The 20747-nt window shown below is 41.0% G+C and overlaps 1 long non-coding RNA gene across 1 annotated transcript in view; it reads left to right on the forward strand.

Annotated features, from left to right (window-relative positions):
• Positions 1 to 267: 267 nt before the first annotated feature.
• The window catches only part of LOC129855254 (uncharacterized), a 126489-nt gene continuing 106009 nt past the window's right edge, over positions 268 to 20747 (forward strand). The window contains exon 1 of the long non-coding RNA XR_008759457.1: positions 268 to 292. This is a non-coding gene — a long non-coding RNA (uncharacterized LOC129855254). The remainder of the gene's footprint in view (positions 293 to 20747) is intronic.

The following is a 20747-nucleotide window of genomic DNA, read 5'->3' on the forward strand; positions in this document are numbered from 1 at the left end:
ATAGAGTGCCAAGCCAGGTATCCACAGTCTACTATCTTCTGGGTGAAATGAAGACGAGTTCCAGGTAGTGTGACTAGCTCCGGCTTTAATGTTTCTACTTCCTGCACTCTCTAAGCGGCCCTTGTGTCATGCTCAAACCGCCACAGAAGAAATGGGAGTGGAGAACACAGAGGAATCTGCCAGGATTTCAGCATGGTTCTCTTATTCTTGGTATGATGAGGATCTTTCACTGAAGACGGAGTTCACCGGTATTTTTCCCTCCAGTCGTCAAGCAATGGAATAACTCTCGGAGGTGAGTTGTCGTCTTTCCCTGCTTCGTATGCAGCTTTATGGGGATGCTTAGTGTTGTAGCTATTTACATTGACAGACAGGCAGATTACTTTTTAAAGCTGCTGGGCTCTTTTCACTGCACAGGACAGCTATTAGACAATGAGCCATGTCCATAATGTAATGTATGTTATTAAGTTGATGCCTCAAACTCAGAACTGAATATAGTTTGTTTCTGTACAAAATCTATGGGCTTCATGGAAATGTGAATTGAATGCGGCTGTGAAGGCAAGGCAAGCCCCCTAGGGCATCCCAGCCTGCTGTCTCAAGGGCAAGGCAGGAAATCACTCTGCAAAGATATGACATGTCATACTTTAAAGATTTCAAGAAATGTCACAAATTACGTTGTATATAAATAATGTAACATTAACATGAATATTATAATGTCAGCGTTAGATTATTGTGATTGTCAGATACTGTCCAGAACTTTCCATTTTGTTTCCTACAGTATGGCAATGCCATTTAACTTCGCTCAAGTGATTTTTCAAAAGGAATAATTGGATCAAGTATCTTCTCAATCATGGAATACTGTGTTATTCATATGCATATGCACACAGCATTTCTCAAGTAGTTTCATGTTAAAAGAGTTGGTGACTTTTTGAGAAACTATTGTCTCTTATCTGCAAAGTTTCTAATGTGTAGTTTCCACTTCTCTATTCTCAGTTGACAAAATACAAGCGGGTACTATTCAATTGAGTTGATTTCTCAAATGTCTGAATTTGCACTAGAACAAATAACGTGGCCAAATTCAATTTGAAAATAATATTTAATCAAACTCTCTGCTGCCACCCAATACTGTCGAGGGAATCTTACAGCCTCTGGGGAAAGAAGTCAGTCAGGCAGCCAGTACGCATCATTGCATTGATTGTTACAAGACTTCCTATTTAGGCTTGTGTGACTGTGAGCAGCCATGTGTAGATTATAGCAGTGATTAAATGGCTATGTATTTTGTGTGTATTATAACATGATGCACGCCTATTTTCAAGCTGTCTTCTAGAATAGTTTTCTGTTCAGTTTACATATTCCTATACTGTGTGTATATTATGTGTATGCTTACTGTGTGGGTAATTTCATTTTTCTATATCAAGAGATGCAGTTTTCTTTTTGTATTAGCATATATTTTGTATTATTCTATATCAGTCGGTGTTCCAGTGAAGGGAGTAAAATTAGTTCTTCATACCTAGCACTATTTATATTTTTTGAAAATATCATGGAGAAATAGTATTTTTTGAGTGCTCACTTACTTACGTAATGTAATCTTTACTGTAAAAATGATATAAAATGAATGTGGTCAGTTTGATGCTTTACAAGCAGTTACCTCCACAAGTCTTTGTAATTAGACTGGAATACGTCATAAATAAGGTTGAGGAATAAATCTGTCTCCATTATCCTGGGTATATGAGCTCCCCTCAGGCCCTCCAACAAGAAGAACTTAATGGCGTGGTAAAGTGGGAGGAGGAGCTGCTGCTGAGCAGGAGGAGTGGAGGGGCGGCGCTGACCACCAATTAGAGCCCATTGAGCTTGGGGCCTGTCAGTCACAGATAATAGGGCCCCTCTTCCACCCTGGTACCCCCAGACCCTGTCATTAGGCCTACTCTGAGGCTGAGCCAGACCTGTGGTTAGCCATCTGACCCCTGGGCACTCAAAGAGAGATTCACCCACATGCTGCACTAACCAGTGCAATAAATCACATGCATTGAGTGACTGAACTGCATTTGAATATGACTGCTCAGCCCGGTGGTGTTAATAGCGCATGGTGACATGCAATGGAGACCAGTCAACTCTGTGTGCACTGTGCATGTATGCATTTAATATTTTAATGGGTTAAATTTCCATGTATGATTAACCTGAGACCACTTTGTCTTAAAAGCTTGGTGGAATAATGAATTCTTTAACACCTGCTAGTTCTGATACATGAAATTAAAACGGTTTATGGGCAAACCCCAGCAAAGGAGACCCAAAACTTGATTTTAAAGTCAGCAACTTCATCTTGCGCCTCAGAAAGCTGCAACTAATATGGTTAAAGACCTCTCAAGAGTCTGGCTTGTCTTAATCTTCCAATGTAAATGAAGGATTTAAAAACGATATTACCAGATGTCCAGGAGACACTTGAGAATTAAGACCTTAATCTAGGTTTTCCAGCAGGCTTCAGCCACAGCTGATAGAGGCCTATGACTACTCTACTTGACAGGATTTCCACCACAGTAAAACAGCTGCTAATGGAAACACACTATGCTGTTGACTAGAGCCTTAGAAGACCTGCCTTAAAGTACTGTAGTAATTCCTAGAAAATGTTGGCTGTTGTTGATTTCGTGCAACTGCACTGGGTTACCCATGTAAGCTATTCCCATACAGTCTAAACTAACTACTAACTGGAATTTTGCAATTTTATTGCTATGTGAAAAACTAATCCAGTCTCATTGTGAAGAGGGCAATCATCAACAGTATTGATATTTTTTTTAAATACTCTGTTTGCAAGACCTTAGCTGCTTTTTACGGTTAGCTCTAGCTGCGTTTGTTCAATGTTGCTCTGACCATTTAGTTGAACACAAAAGATCCCTTCATAGTCTTACAAGGTTTTCTTCTTCTTTGTCTCCTTTTCGTGGTCAAAAAACATCTGAAGTGTGGTGCAAAATGTCTACCTGCAATTAGGGACCTTAAAGCTGGGAGAATGTGTGTGCGTTTGGCATGCACCTGTGTATGTCGCATGGCAGTTGAATCATGTGTAAGCAGGATATGTGAGGGTGCTTATTCTCTCCCCCACTCTGGTCTGGCAGAGCATATCAGTACAGGTGATCAAACGAGTCCATAAACAACTCAGTGGTGCTGACTGACACTTATCTTCCACATGCAAACACTCTCTATTCAAACTATCTTTATTCTATAGTAGCACTTTTGCTGGCTGTGCCGTTATGATCCCAGACACAACAAACATATTTTTGTGAATGTAATGCACTGTTTTCCCCTCATTCTGCTGGGTGTCACTAGTTATCTTAAGCACAGTTTAATTGTGAGAGAACAGAGGTCACTGCTCAGCTCTCTGTGGTCTTTGCATACTGTGACTGACAAACATCAGACAGAAGCCTGTTATTTAGAGAGGAGCAGAATAGATCAAGTTAATGTGTACAAACTGACAGCTGAAAATGGGAAGGCATCACTCATGAATAATTGACCACTTTACTTTTTATTTTAACCCCCCATCGTGTTTTCCCCCTCTGAGAGGTTAAATTCCAATCCATTAAGAGCTGCCATACTGAGTGAAGACAGCAAGGGGAACATTTGTCCAAACGCCTGATATCCGATAAACAGCAGTAACATTCAATGTATTGCTCCAGTCCATAGATAATAGCGCTAATTGTCATAAATCTTAGACGCTGGTGACAGAAAACAGCACAATGAACACAGCCATCTGTTTTAGGGAAAGGGATGAATATCTGCTCTATCAAAATGGATGTGGATGTGGATGTGTCTCAAAATTGTGGACAGGCTTTCATATCGTCTGTAGGGATGTGAACTTCCTTTTTGCTAACATTTATTGTTCAGACCTTTTTTAGATGACTTTGGAAAGCTACATCTAGCCAGGGTTAAGCGATCTCTCTCTTCAACCACTTTAGGATTTCCTTTCTTGCTGAAATGAGAAAATACAAAATACCCTAAATCAGCTTTGACATTTGGAGTGCTGAAAAGATAATAGAATCACCTTGAAATGTACATTTGCCAAACTAAAGGATACATTTTTTCTCAGTTATGTTTTTGTTTTCTACATTGTTCTTGCAAAGAATTGGATTGTTATTCTGCAATCACACAGGTACAGTAAGAGTATCTTGTCAGTTGTCCCAATCATGTGTTTGGAAAAGTGGAGAAAGGGCATCGGATGTGTTCATGGGTAGTACTTTGTACACAAATACACTACAGTAACTAATTAGCTAGATATGTTACTTCAGCTGCGTTGCATGGAAAGGCAAGCTTACACAAATGTACATTTAATTTGCAGTAAATGCTTTAGCTTCTAGATTCTTTACATTCACTGTTTCCCAAGGCGACAGCCTGGTTTACTGGTTTACTCAGGAGTCCCTAAAACATTAAACAACACAAATTACAATGTCATACTCATGTCATAACACCAGCTGGCTAGCTGGCTAATGTTAGCTAGTCAGCTAACTTGCTAAATAGCAATTTTTGTAAATTAACTTCATGACTAAAAAATATGCACAACCGTTTGTCTCTACGTTAACTAACATATTCCTCTGAATTGTAAATGTTTTGCTTGGTTCGTTATGTTATAATTACTTATATTTGCTTCCACCGTAATGTTTTGTCAGCCATCTTTGCTGAAGAAAGTCACCAGGGACGGGTGGCTCACGTCAAATTTGTCATTGGAACCACTCGATATGATTGGTCATATAAAAACCTTGGGACCCAAATGCATAATGAGTGCTCTAACTTCCCCTTGTGGTGGTCTGGAGCAATGACGCCGTGACGCTGGGTACCTCTAAGTCCCACGGTGTAAGCTCACAACTTTTAAAGGAGGGACCACTCTATGCAAGCATTGCTATGGTGGTTTCCATTGAAATCCAGCCCTAGAAGTCTGTAGACACATTCAGAGTGTTGCAGGCACTAACAGATCACTGACAGTGCCTTCCATTCTCCTTGCTAACGTGCAATCGTTAGAAAATAAATGTATGACTTACTATTAAGATTATCCTACCAACGGGACATTAAAAACTGTAACATCTTATGTTTCACCGAGACGTGGCTGAACGAAGAAACGGACAATATAGAGCTGGCGGGATTTTCCATGCACTAGCAGAACAGAGACGCTACTTCTGCTAAGACGAGGGGTGGGGGTGTGTGTCTTTTTGTCAATTACAGCCGGTGCGCGATGTCTAATATTAAAGAAGTCTCGAGGTATTGCTTGCCTGAGGTGGAGTACCTTATGAAAAGCTGTTGACCACATTATCTACCAAGAGAGTTCTCATCTGTATTATTATTATCTGTCTATTTACCACCACAAAGCGAAGCTGGCACTAAGACCGCTCTCAATCAACTCTATAAGGCCATAAGAAAAGAAGAAAATTCTCCCCCAGAAGCGACGCTCCTAGTGGCCGGGGACTTTAATGCAGGCAAACTTAAATCAGTTATACCAAATCTTTACCAGCATGTCAAATGTGCAGCCAGGGGCAAAAAAAACAGACCACCTTTACTCCACACACAGAGATGCATACATAGCTCTCCCCCGCCCTCCATTTGGCAAATATGACAACAATTCTATCCTCCGGATTCCTACTTACAAGCAAAAACTAAAACAGGAAGTACCAGTGACTCGCTCAATACGGAAGCAGTCAGATGACGCAGATGCGACACTACAGTACTGTTTTGCTAGCACAGACAGGAATATGTTCAGGGATTTATCCAATGGCATTGAAGAATACACCACCTCAGTCATCAGCTTCATCAATAAGTGCATCGATGACGTCGTCCCCACAGTAACTGTGCGTACATATCCCAACCAGAAGCCATGTATTACAGGCAACATCCTTATCGAGCTAAAGGCTAGAGCTGCTGCTTTCAAGGAGAGGGAGACTAATCCAGACGCTTACAAGAAATCCCCCTATGCCCTCAGACAAACCATCAAACAAGCAAAGCGTCAATACAGGATTAAGATTGAATCCTACTACACTGGCTCTGACGCTCGTCGGATGTGGCAGGTCTTGAAAACTATTACGGACTACAAAGGGAAACCCAGACGCGAGCTGCCCAGTGACGCGAGCCTACCAGATGAGCTAAATGCGTTTTATGCTCGCTTCGAGGCAAGCAACACCAAAGCATGCACAAGAGCACCAGCTGTTCTGGATGACTGTGTGATAACACTCTCGATAGACGACGTGAGCAAAACCTTTAAACAGGTCAACATTCACAAAGCCGCTGGGCCAGACGGATTACCAGGACGTGTACTCAAAGCATGCGCGGACCAACTGTCAAGTGTCTTTACTGACATTTTCAACATCTCCCTGACAGAGTCTATAATACCTACAGGCAACCATAGTCCCTGTGCCCAAGGAAGCGAAGGTAACCTGCCTAAATTATTACCGCCCGGTGGCACTCACATCGGTAGCCATGAAGTGCTTTGAAAGGCTAGTCATGGCTCACATCAACAGCATCCTTCCGGACTCCGTAGATCCACTCCAATTCGCATACCGCCCCAACAGATCCACAGATGACGCAATCTCAACCGCACTCCAGTCCGGCCTTTCTCACTTAGACAAAAGGAACACCTATGTGAGAATGCTGTTCATCGACTACAGCTCAGCGTTCAACACCATAGTGCCCACAAAGGTCATCAGTAACCTAAGGACTCTAGGACTAAACACTTCCCTCTGCAACTGGATCCTGGACTTCCTGATGGGCCGCCCCCAGGTGGTAAGAGTAGGCAACAACACCATCTGCCATGCTGATCTTTGACACTGGGACCCCTCAGGGGTGTGTACTTAGTCCCCTCCTGTATTCCCTGTTCACCCACGACTGCGTGGCCAAACATGACTCCAACACCATCATTAAGTTTGCTGACGATACAACAGTGGTAGGCAACGATGAGACAGCCTATAGTGAGGATGTCAGAGAACTGGCAGTGTGGTGCCAGGACAACAACCTCTCCCTCAATGTGAGCAAGACAAAGGAGATGATCGTGGACTACAAGAAAAGCTGGTCCGATCAGGCCCCCATTAACATCGACGGGGCTGTAGTGGAGCGGGTCGAGAGTTTCAAATTCCTTGGTGTCCACATCACCAACGAACTATCATGGTCCAAACATACCAAGACAGTCGTGAAGAGCGCATGACAAAACCTTTTCCCCTCAGGAGACTGAAAAGATTTGGCATGGGTCCCCAGATCCTCAAAAGGTTCTACAGCTGCACCATCGAGAGCATCCTGACGGGTTGCATCACCCCATGGTATGGCAACTGCTCGGCATCTGACCGTAAGGCGCTACAGAGGGTAGTGCGAACGGCCCAGTATATCACTGGGGCCAAGCTTCCTGTATTCCAGGACCTATATAATAAGCCGTGTCAGAGGAAAGCCCATAAAATTGTCAGAGACTCCAGTCACCCAAGTTATAGACTGTTTTCTCTACTACCGCACGACAAGTGGAACCGGAGCGCCAAGTCTAGGACCAAAAGGCTCCTCAACAGCTTCTACCCCCAAGCCATTATACTGCTGAACAATTCATAAAAATCACCACCGGACTATTTACATAGACCCCCCCCCCCTCTTGTACACTGCTGCTACTCGCTGTTTGTTTGTTACCTATGCATAGTCACTTCGCCCCTACCTACATGTACAGATTATCTCAACTAGCCTGTACCCCTGCACACTGACTCAATGCCGGTGCCCCCCGTATATAGCCTTGTTATTGTTATTCTTGTTGTGTTACTTTTTATTTTTACTTTTTATTTTAGCCTACTTTTTAAATATTTTCTTCTTCTTGAGCTGCACTGTTGGTTAAGGGCTTGTAAGTAAGCATTTCACAGTAAAGTTTACACTTGTTGTATTCGGCACATGTGGCAAATAAAGTTTGATTTGATTTGACAGGCTTGTTTTATTATGTTCTCTTGGGCTGAATCAGTAGACTGTAATTTGCTGTCTCTCTCTGTCACCCTCTCAAGGCCACTCTCTTCCCAGACCCCACTTCACACATGGCTGTGTAGCAGCACAGTAGCAGTCTCTCCCAGAGCTTGGCTGCTTTTTAGCCCAATTAAGGTCAAGACTTTATAAGCATGTGATGGAGGGAAAATGTCTTTCTGATGGAGGCCAGACCCTTCCCACAATTTGAGGTCAGTTTGATCCCAGTGGCAGAGGAGAGATGGAAAAATGTCTCTGGAATTAGTCCTAGGATTAAGTCAATTATCAAATGAACCCCTTGCCCTGTGCAGCCATGGCAGATGCTAGATCATTGAGAAGGTGTGATGATGGAGAGAAAGTGTGTGGGTACAGGGACAGTGAGTGCGTAGTGAAGCTTTCCTTGCTCATGGCCTTCTCCAGGTCAACAAGGTCATCAGAACCAGTGCTATTTGATGCGAGTGCCCAACAGTGACAATTCTACTGATGTCCCTGAGCAGTTTATTTTCCCACAATTGTTGCATAGGAAACCTCCTACTTCCGATATTTGCTGCGACCATCCACAAATGGCATGTCAGATATATCCATAAATCTGAGTTCTTCTTTGCCTTTTACATTTTTGACAGCATTCCAATGTACAGAAAAATTACCTTTTGAAAAAAATATGAGTTATCTTCAAAAAGTAAAGATTTTGACTGTACTATTTTACAATGTCAGTTTTTTCCCATGGATCCTGTCTGGTCTGATAGCAGGGCTTTCCTAGGGAACATATGTCTTTAATCAGAAGTTATTGAAGCAAGTGGGATGAGATGAGTGCTGCATATTTGTTTGGAGGCAGTGCCCCCTGCAGTAAGATTAAAGTAGAGGGATATAAGATTTTTTAAACAAAGATACAGTATCATTTGCTGTTTAACAGTGATGGGTGAACCATAGAACGTATTTGGGTGAACCCAAGAGTTAACCCAATTTGTTGGAGCGACATTTGTGTGCATAAAGAAGTTAAATAACTTGTGATATCGTTAGAATTTACAGTGTGTTCATTGTTATTACATTCTTCATATCAGGTTTACATGTATAAAGTTCAACCTTTCGTATGGGTTTTAATACAGGATACCATCCACTTTCTATTTGATTTGAGTTCTCTGTGATTTCGACATGTTCGGAGAAAAGCTATATTGTTTTATTGATCCAATTACAGTAATTGATTTTCTTTATAAAAACACAAGGCATCATGCAAAATTAAGATGTCTTCAGGTCACAATCATATCACCATTTCATCATTTGAAATTTGACTTAGTAGAAGTAGTTGAGATAAAAATGTTCAGCAAAATCAGCAGAATGTTTACTATTGGCTAGAATGTTGGGTAGAATTTAGTAAGTAAAACTGATATATTTATAATTGACCAAATTTATTATGAGGAGGATAGAAATTATTTTGTTTGGTAGTTACTCTGTATGTTCTCCTTGATAAATTTAGCATTTATTCCAATAGATGGCATCAAAACACTAGTCTACAGTACACACCAATGGTTAGTACAGCTACAGACGGGATGGGTAGGCATCCTTTAGTCTTCTTCACAAGTCCCTCCAGTCTGAAATACAAAACATTTCACATCAATATGATGCATAATAAGTCTAATTCATTTAATTTCTGACATACTTTTAATGGAGTAAAATTATTTTTTCAGTCACTATTTACAAAATCCTAAGCAATATTATTATTCAGGTATGTAAACACCTTAATGTATCAAGTTCTACCTTTTTTATATTATCTTTTTGACACCAACACATATTTAGTTGTGTACAAAAACCACAAAGAAGAGGTATTATCTAATTATATCCTCTTGAAATATTTATTTTGAAGGGACAAAAATGTTTCTTATGCACAAGCACATGGGCGGACTGGGACAAGAAATCCGCCCTTCGCATTTTGAAGCCTCCCAGACCATCTTTTTCCCTTGTGGCCTCCACACCGGCCCTTTTTTCCCCTTGAGACCCTCATCATTATTAGCCAAATAATTTGCGTTTTGTGCAACCACAACAACAAAAAACAAGTTAGATAGGCACACTGGACAGAAAAAAAAGACCAGCCCATCTGGCATTTGCACGAAATGCCAGATGACCAGTCCTCCCATGCACCAGCATCACCCAATTGTCCTCAAAGAACTGGACACCATGAGAGAAAATATAACATGACTGGGAATACAACTTGCAGTAAATTGGCACTATGTCTTATTGAATCCCATTATTTAATTGATCATACTTGATCATATCTCTCTGTCATTTGATTTATTGAATAAGACATTTAATTTAAGGGATAACATTGATGACCTATAAAGATATCAATATATTAAGTTATCTGAACAACATTATCCTTCATTTTCTCAAATTAAATAGGGGTTCATCTTAAGTACTGTCTTTGGACCTTTTCAAACCTTTGTAATGTCTGGCTTTGTACTGGGCAGTAGCATGCTCCTTCCTGCAGGCACCCTTCGACAGTCACCCCCTTCCACTATAATTAAATGATGATTTAGGACGTGTGAGAAGGCCGCTAGGACCAAGAGAAAATAGGTGCTTATTGGGACCCTGAATAAGTGGCAATTTCCATCTCTTGTCTGTATAACAAACCAGTCCTTTTACTCTGTTTCCTGACAAAGGACTAAACTCTCCTGCTGTTGGTTATCTTCTATATTTTCCTTTATATTACAGTTGTCTAGGTTGAATTGGCATAATGTTTTTGTAGACAAATGCAGGGCTGACTTGAATTATTAAGTAAAAAATGTATATATTTGTTGCACTAAGAATTATAGTCATACTTACTGTATACAGGCCCCACTGTAGTATACCCTTAATTATACATATATTTGTTGAATTATAAAAATGTTCTGTATATTTGTTAAAAAATACTATAATAATACTGATATTGTAGTAAAAAAGTGTATGGTGGATTCTCAGATTTTTTTATTTATTATATCTACAAGACAGGGTTCCATTTGGTGCTTTTGAAATGTGTAACTTAGCTCAGGGATCATTTTCAGATGTACCGTAGAATAATGGAGACTCATTCTGCTACTCAAGTTTTTGCACTTTCTTCAGAATTAAGCTTGAAGTCTAATTTGTAACACTGAAACACAAAAGACTTACCATAATATCTCCCCAAAGGAGGGCAATTGTCTAGATGATTTGATTGAATAGAAGAAGAGAAAAAAACAGCACCAAGCTTTTTAAGTTTGAGGATGTATTGATGGAAACCTATCATTTTACACAATTAATGTGTGGCTCCAGGAAGAGATTTGATTATAGACAAAAACCGCTCCCTCTAAAAACGATGGCTTTTAATATCCACGCACCTCTCGCAAGACCATCTCTCTAATTATTAACACAAATTTATATTTGAAATCAAGACTGCACATTTTGTAGAGCCTCAGACTCCTTATAGTGAGACTGTCACTCTTAACATGTATAAATGAATATACCTGTGTTTATAGTTAAAACTAATTTCATAGATTTTTAGTATTGTGACACCCTCAAATGGATTTATTTTGAAAGCTTCAAAAGGCCCTAAAATGTTATAACATTGTTTAGATTTTTTAAGATTTTAAAATACATTGTACATGTATTAGATGTTTTATTTCTTGCTTATTGTCAAGATAAATTGCACTGAATTCGATACCAATCCAATTTGTAAAAAATCTGTATCCTCCAGTTGCAAGTAGAATTTTTTTTTTCTGTAAATGTTATTTCCACTGCCAGTGAAGTCACACACTCATGCAAACATACAACATTTAAATCTAACAGTGTAGAGAGAAATACGTGATTTCTTACCCCATTCCAGTGCTTCAGGGTGTCCATACGGATGTGACGGCAGCTTTTCCAGAGGTGTGCCATAGACAGTGAGAGAGAACAGCAGATCTTGTGCACAACGAGTGGAGAGGCCTCAGTGTACTGCAGCCCGGCTCTCAGCACACGGCTTTCTGACCAGCTATGCCTCACATTGTTACCTTTCACTAGGTTTCCGGTTCACCTGCGCACTGTAAATACGTTTGTTATTCGCATTCTTAAGTGATTGTTTGTTTGTGTTTTAATTAATATCATTTTCTCAGATAATTATTGTGATTAAGATGCAGTATGTGTGCTCAGAAACACAGTGAAGGATACCTTTTCTAATATCAAGATAATTATAGCTTTGCTATATCCACTTTAAAACGTTGGTGTTTATATCTACCTAGGACAAAACAGTTCCTCTTATTTTAAGTCAAAGGTAGGATTGTACTGCACATTTTACTTGTTACCTGTTTTTGCTAATCGTTAATTGTTAATTTAATTTCAGCCATTTAATTTATCCGTAGCACATGGTGCTAGGACATGTCGTACTGTATTATCCTTGAAGTGCCTCGGTTGCATATTGTATTTCAAAACTGAGCTGAGCCCTTAGCATATGCTACAGGCAGAGAACAGCTCTGTTGATTCTCATCTGCTCTCTTATCTGATAGCCTACATTATGGGTTTATCTGTAAACATGACTGGAGAGACACTTTTGTTGATTTGATTTGGATTGATCCCCCTGGTCCCCCTCATCCCAGTATCCCTGGATCCTTTCAACTTCAAGTTGAAACTTTAATCAACCAGGTTAAGATAAGGTGAGACAACTACACTCTTCTCCAGATTAACCTCCTTTGGCTGAATCTGCCTGGGTCCTCTTGTAGAGGGGTCATTCCCCCTCTTTGCCAGGCCCCCATTATTAAGAGGATCAGAAGGTTGAGCATCCCCTCTCCCTGCTCTCCCTGCTGGAGAACTGGAGCGTCGCTGCTTGTCTATTTGCCGCTCTCTGGTTCTGACGGCAGAGGTTAAAGAAGCACTTGACTCCCGTCCCAGAGGTGCTTCCAATTTAACGAGGAGGGGGGATATCTGTTTCCTCAAATCAATCGCAGTCTTAACTGAACATCGTGGACCATCTGCTTGGGGCTTACCGCCCAGCTTCCCGTCAAATCCCAATATTTGTGGAAGCTGATCCCGGGGCCCTGGAGGCCCGGAGACGAGGGGTTCCCAGAGCTCCTAAGGCACACTGCTCTGGCATGGGCCCTCGGTTGGCCCCACACTCCTTCTCCAGTTCCCTCTTCCCCACACGTTTGATTAATCACTAAATCTGTGTGGCAAATGGTGGGGACGACCATCCTTAGAGCGGGGGGGGGGGGGGGGGGGGGGGCAAAATGCACAGCTAATCGCTTTAGCTTTTAGTGCTCCATTGTGTTTATCAGTAATGAGACTGTGATCTCACATCTCTATCCACACCACTGTTTTTTTTACATCGTTAAGTTATTTCAACTTGTTTTGCATATTAATTAATCTGCTCCTCTCAGTCTCATCTTTGCCGTCAGCACCTTGCATCCGTTTCCCCAGGGGCCCTTGGCTCCCCAAGTAATTACATCAAAAGTCATGGGGCAATCCTGTAAGCATAAATTTTAAGCATCTGTTTTTACCTCATTAAGCATGGTTTTCTCTTTTCTTCCCTATTTCATGGAGAGACAGGGACTTGAAAACAACCTGACGCTCAGATTTCAGGCTCAGGAGTCAAACCCTTCCTCACATTTTCCAGTGCTACATGCTATTAGCTTAGCCAGCCTCAGCGGAGCAGAGCTGCGTGGGCGCTTTAAGTTCAGACGGTTGCCACATCCACATCCGTCTCTGGAGTCGAAGAGGTCTTTTAGGCAATTAAAAGCTGTCCTCATGTGAATGTGCCATGGAGCACCCTTGACTCTTGTTTTCCTCTGCCCAAATAACCTTGAGGTTTATCAACTAGCGAAATATGTGATGGGTAGCCTGAGCACAGGTGAAGGTTGGTTGGTAACCAAGGCTATACGACCTCCCATCTCTGTTTTGTGGCACCATATTATCTTCACCTCTAGACAATCTTCTCCCGCTGTAGCGGACTGAACCCATCGTGGGAAAAAGGTTGCTGCCCCTCTGGCATTCTCATGCGTAGCAGCCGCCGCAATCTGTAAACATTTGCGGGAGTGCGACATGATGGGGTGCTATAACACCCTTCACCACCACCAACACCCTCCTCAAGGATCAAATAACACAGAAGCAAATACACAGTAAGCCAAAGGCTAATAAGGTTAATTTTCATGTAGACACCTCCACAGTCAAGCGCAGGGCCAGTCAGTGGCAGTTCCCCCCTCAACCCCCCCTCCCTTCGAGCCTCCCTGGGGAAACGCAGCCCAGATGGCATTTTCCTGGAAGCTGTGACCCACAAGGAGCTGGCGGCAGCCGAGTACAAGGTGCATCTTCTCAGCCTAATTAATTTACTATTATAGCACCTGTTTTAGAATAGATAGGGCTGGGAAGGGAAACGCTCCCCAGACGCGGTGGTGGGGCTCGCCAGTAAATGGGTTTGAGCTGATTATATTAAGCTGATGCTTTGATCATCAGAAGGCGTTAAAATGGAAATATGTTTTCACTGGCTGTGGGCCTTGGAAAAGAGAGGAGCAGTCTGGGGACGCGGCTGATTACTTTTGACTGTGAATTCACACAAGCCTCTAAATAAGGGCATCCAGCCTATGAAACACCTTTCTTTTAGAGGTGCCTCTCTCCTTTCTCTCCCATCCTGGATCTCTGTCAGGCTCTGCAGTCAGGAGGTTGCTGGTCCTGAAGGCCCTATTTCAGGTTTGTGTTTTTCACTAGTGTTTGTCACATCAGTTGTGTAGGATCAAAGGCCCAGGTTTGAATATATAAAAAAATATATATAAAGTCTACATATACAGTATGATCATATTTGCCATAATAGGGAATCAATTTATCAAGTTAATAAACTTCGACATTGTCGGTTGGTGGAACTGTCACATGCATGATCATTGGGTTGACACTTTGCATGAGTATGGTTCTCATTAGGTATGTAATGATCTGTTAGGACTGGTCTTATATCACATTGATAATAACATTATGTAGGCTTTATGTCAGGTCGTGTCAAGTGTTGTTCATTTGTGTTTTTCTGATCCAGTTCAATAAGTCCTTTGTTGTGTCCTGTTGTGTTGTACAGTTCATGTCCATACTCCAATCATCTCTCTCCTCAAGTATCACACTAATCCAAAATGGAGTATAACAAATATTGAGCAAATAAGCATGCTGCTTTAAGTGAAGGCTGGGAATGGGTTTGTGGGGTTTGGAGGCTGGAGGCTGGGGGTTGGGTTTGTGGGGGATGGAGGTTGGGGGTTGGGTTGGGGGTGGTTGTGGGGATGAAATTAAGCATCGATGATGGAATAATAACGGGTGAAACTGGAGCCCTGCTCCAAACACTGCCAGTCTGTAAATGGATTTAGGATATGCTAATCTCGCCTTTTCTCTCACTTCATTCATTTCCACCCCAGTGCCCCTTAAGGATTAACATAATTTATCACCCATGAAATGCCAGAAAACTATTTTTGCTTGTAAAAATGCACACCAACATCAGCTCCACCGGCTGACTGACACTGGTCCACTTAACTGGGGAGGAAGTTCTGTTACCTGTTAATTCTATGAAGGAATGTATCTATGTATCATGAGCATCTCATTTCACACAGTTTATGTAGTGCATAGTGCTGGGGTAGCACACACGCCCTCAGCCCCCGCATGGCAGGCTCTAGGGGCCCCAACCCCCGCGCCAAAGAAAATTATATTTACTATTTATTTATTGTCTGGGGCCCCATGGAGGTTGGGCCCACAATGTACAGGAGGAGATAGGTGGGTCTTGACAAGAGGACACAACCGAAGGCAAAATATATAATTGAGATATGGGGCCTCTTGTTTGGCTTGGGTGGACTCTATGTTTTCTTAAAGGCCCATGTTTTGTATAAAATCATTTGTGGGTAACAATTGAGTACCTTACTGTAATAGTTTTCCATTAAAATGGAAAAGATTGCTTTTTAGCAAAGAGCAATTTCTTAAGCTAAAATTTTTACTAGGATTGTCTGGGAGTAGTCTGAGTGGAGAGGGGAAAACTGAAAATTAGCTGTTACTGGCAGAGAGGTTTGGAACTCTCAATCTTAATGGTCTATGAAATAATTTATGTCACCAGGCAGGACAAAATTCCATCCCACCAAAACAGGCAGAAATTTCAGGCGGTCTTGTGAAACAGCTCTTACACTAAAAAGGCATTAATCATAATTTTCACAATTTCACAGTATTATTCCAAACTCAGTGTGGAAATATATATACACACATGAAAATCAGGTTTTTGACTGCATTGGACCTTTTAAAAAGGAAAATTGTCTCTCAAGCACCATGGCAAAATGTGTAGAAAAGCATGAGATTAGCTATAAAACTACACATTTCTCTCTGCCCAATGGCAAAATGTGTAATGGCAACATGTTCTCTCAGCCTCATGGCAAAATGTTACTTGTCACTTTAAACAATGGCACTTAAATAATGCCACTTTAATCATGTTTACATATCTTACATTACTCATATCATATGTATATACTGTATTTTATACCATCTATTTCATCTTGCCTATGCCACTCGGCTATCGCTCATACATATATTTATATGTACATATTCTCATTCACCCCTTTAGATTTGTGTGTATTAGGTAGTTGGGGAATTGTTAGATTACATGTTAGATATTACTGCACTGTCGGAACTAGAAGCACAAGCATTTCGCTACACTCACATTAACATCTGCTAAGCATGTGTATGTGACCAATAAAATTTGATTTGATTTGATGTGTAGAATAGCATGAAATTAGCTATAAAACTACACATCTTTCTATTTTCCCCATGGCAAAATGTGTAGAATTGCAGGAAGTTAGCTGTTTTCCACCCACCTATGAAATGCCAGAAAACTCTTTTTGCTTGTAAAAATGCACACCAACATCAGCTCCACTGACTGACTGACACTGGTCCATTTAGCTGGAGAGGAAGTTCTGTTACCTGTGAATTCTATGAAGGAACAACAGTTCACTTCAGCCAAACAGGGCATTCGTTTTGAAAGCAGATCAACGTCAAGACAAACTAATGTTTGCTCAGTGGTCTTTACTGCCAATGTCCAAATTGGCACCTATTACTGTACAGTAACAGGACAACTTAACAGAAAATGTTAGTATTGTTGTAATGAGTCCGCCAAGATTATTTTGATTAAATGTTTGACCCAACATGTTAGGATATTTATATTGCTTAAAATATTTGATATTTGTTCTGATTAAGTTACTCTGAAATTCAAATCAGAATTAATATTGTCGACAGATAAATTAGCAATACTGCACAGGAGGATGCAGTCGCACAGCATGTTTACTCATTACATTTGAATGGCTGACCCCTTTCTCCTTAGACACCTGAGGCTGTCTCTAACACTCATCATGCAATACCATAGCTAGTGGCTATTGTGCTGGTCCATTATGAGGGATTTATTCATGTTTGCTAAGCAACGTTTGACTATATCACTGCAGCCTCCTAATCAGGATGTGCGATGAATGCTGAAGATCCTCCTGTGTTTTCCCAGTGAGTATGTTTGTTCTTTGCTGTTTTCATCCTACAGGGTTTCATTGACTCAAGCCTTCCTCACCATCCTTTGACAATGGTAGAGGGGATATGTTGTGTTGCATGCATACATCCAGAATGATCAATAGGTTTACATGTTTTGCTTGGCATGCTTTCTAATTTGGTTCAGAAGAAAAAAGAATTAGACTTGCTCCTGTGCACACATTATCTCCACAAGCCGAAACACCAGCATCTGTATCTTAATATTTATTTTCTCAATTTCTCCCTCTCCTCTTTTCAAGTCAGTGTGTATCGTGTGCAGCAGTGATTATAGTCTAAAGGTTTCCCCACTTACCTTGGCATGAACAATGAGTTCTCCCTGAATAGGTGGTATTCACATGGTTAGACTTTAATGGCCTTCCAAGGTGATATGTTGAGGGGGGGGGCTAAATCTCTTCCGCGCAACCAGAGCCTGAAACACATAGAAATGATGCGTTGTCTGTGGCTGTGCCTGGATAATGAAGGCCTCCTTAGCTTAATCTGCCAATGCAGATGGTGAGAATAACCTGCATCACAGAGACAGTGCTGTGAAGAGGAATAATGAGACATAGAAAATAATATTTGCACCAAATTAAGAATTTGGTTAATGGGTTTTGGTTTGGCAAAAAGTAATTTTAGTCATTATGGGATATATAATATGCCAGTTGTATTGGTTTGTTGGTAAATGCAGGGACAGAAACCATCAAAATCAATATGCATGACTATAAAATGTCAGTTTTGCAGAGTATGTGGTAATTCTGTATAGCTTTTTACAATTTCACAAATACGTTTTTATGTCTTTAATTTAAACTTATTTAAACAGGGAAATCCCATTGACGCCAACGGCCTCTTTTACAAGGGAGTAAATAAAATAATGTTTGATTTTGATAAAGGGACCCTGCAGTCTTCAAACTGTTAGCACTTATTTACTGACCAAACTAGCATCACCAAAACTCTTTCAGCATTTGTAGATAGTTGTATAAAGACGATTAAATCCCCCCAAATCTTGACTGCTGTTCATGAGGCTCTTAATGTGCTTTGGGTAATTGAACATGTCCAGAGATGTTTTATGTACGATGTGTTTTACCACAATATCATCAGCTTGGCAGTGTTTACATACAGTAATAACAAGTTCTGTCATTCAGGGACTCCATGAATTCACAGGCAGTTTGGATTTATCATAATCTGCTTTCCCTTGGTCCACATTTGTATAGAAAACACAAGATTTCCTTTTTCTGTAATTGCCTCTCTTAATTCCATGCACCCCATCAAGCCAAGATTGGAAATATCCAGATTTTTGGGACATCTTGGGACTCAGACAGTAAAGATTTTGGGGAGCTTGAGATTTTATGTTGGGACTTGAATGGTGAAAATAACTAGTTTGAAACTGAAGCAGAGTGGGCTGCATGGACATGATAAAAAGTAAGAAATTAAACATCTTAGTTTTAACCCAGCTTGCAAAGATAGATGGAGTCTCTGCTTTTCTGGTGTAACATTGACAGCACTTAGCTTCTGTGGTAATCTCCTCCACATTGTATGAGCAGGGTGCCCTTGAGGGTTACACTGGGGATGGGGGTGGGGGACAGTTAGTGGGTGACATTAAATGAAAACTTACATCCTCTTCCTAGTTTTTGCTGTGTGGCCGCCCTGGCACACAAGGAGGAGAAGAGAACAGACAGCGGTGGATGAATGTTTAGTTTTTTCCAGAAATGTTAATGAATATACACCATAGCTAGCCAAATGGGTAAAGTGAGGATCATCCAATGAATACTAAAAAGCTCTTTTTTTTCTCTAATGTTGTTCTGCAAAGTTGCATGGAGCACAGCTGGTAATTCTCTGAGCATTGTATATTCCCTTGTATAGTTTCAACAAGCAGAACAGTGATGGTGAAATTAGATTTTTTACTTTCACTCTTGATTCCAAAAACATTTGTTGATGTGCTACACATATACTATGGAGACAGATTTGCTGTGCCCTCCCTGACAGCCTAGAATCATCTTCAAGTGGGAAGAAAATGGGTTGATTTTCTTTCTTATTCATCTGCTATAGTGTTACGTGGGCTAGGTTCCAAGGCTTCCCAATTTTCTGTTGCCTATCTCTCTTTTACCCCACACCTGTTAGTCTCCCACTAACGTGTACATAATGAGATAAAAAACAACAACAATCCTAGAACGGACTGAAACAATCAGGGACAATTTGATGAGAAGAGGCCATCTGCTGTATGTATTATCTCTATTGAAAAAGCACATTTTTTTGGCTTCGCAAGATTTGGAGAGATTCATGAAATATGTATATTTTTCATATAATTCTTTCCAGTTTTGAAGGGTTACTTTTCCCTCAATGCGAAGGTAACATGGAGGGAGCTGTTTCAATCCAACTTAGTAAATGATTGAGTGTTCTTTTCCAGAGGAACGTCAATTGGGCGATTGCAGAAGGCTAACATTTCCCTTTCAATAAGATCCAGATTAAAGTAGTGGATGAACGTGTAATCCAGTGTCTGTCATTTATGGAGTGATTTGGTGTTTGTTACACACATTGTGCAAACATTCTTTCAGGTTATATGAGAGCCCTCCACTGATGGATATGAAAGCACATTTTACTTCGAAACTGAAATTGAGTACGGTATACAGCAACCGCTAACCATGTATCAGAAGTGTCTGTAAAATTACCTGTTTGTTTTTCAATCTGTAAAAAGGGTGATTGAAGGTGTCTGTCATAGTCTTATCAAAATAATGATAGGCTCTTAGGTGAAGTATACCTTCATCTTTGATGTGATCGCTGCACTACCTCACATTGAGAAGATGAGTGTTGTGCTGTGAGTTGTCCGGAGGTTAGATCAGGGTTCAGGAACATTGTCACAGCTCTATTCTCCCCTGGGAAATTGGCTGACCCTGATGGCTTCTGCAACAGCTCTTCCTGCATTAAACTGGCCTTTTGTTGCCTTGATCCACTATCACACAATCTATCTTAACACCCTACACCTTCATCTAGTCAATAATTAATTTCATATCCGGGGAACCAGGGTGTTTGTGTTGAGTTGTTGTGTTTCCTCCGAGCTACATCCTCATATAATTTAGTGGTGACACTATCTCCTAAGTTTACCACCTTTAGAAAATTGGAGGCAGTGATGTGGAAGAAGTGGCTGCCTTCCATTCAGCTGTCCATCAAAGGGTCTGGCGTCTGGGGCTTTAACTTTTCATGGGAGATTCTCTGGGCTCAAAGTGGAACTGGGCTCTTCACGGGTCCACCCGAACCCGAATTCCCAAGACCTGGGACCCGAGTGGGTACGGCTCCAAAATTCTAACTTTTTCCCC

The sequence above is a fragment of the Salvelinus fontinalis genome, chromosome 5, assembly GCF_029448725.1.
Source record: "Salvelinus fontinalis isolate EN_2023a chromosome 5, ASM2944872v1, whole genome shotgun sequence".
Lineage (NCBI taxonomy): Eukaryota > Metazoa > Chordata > Actinopteri > Salmoniformes > Salmonidae > Salvelinus > Salvelinus fontinalis.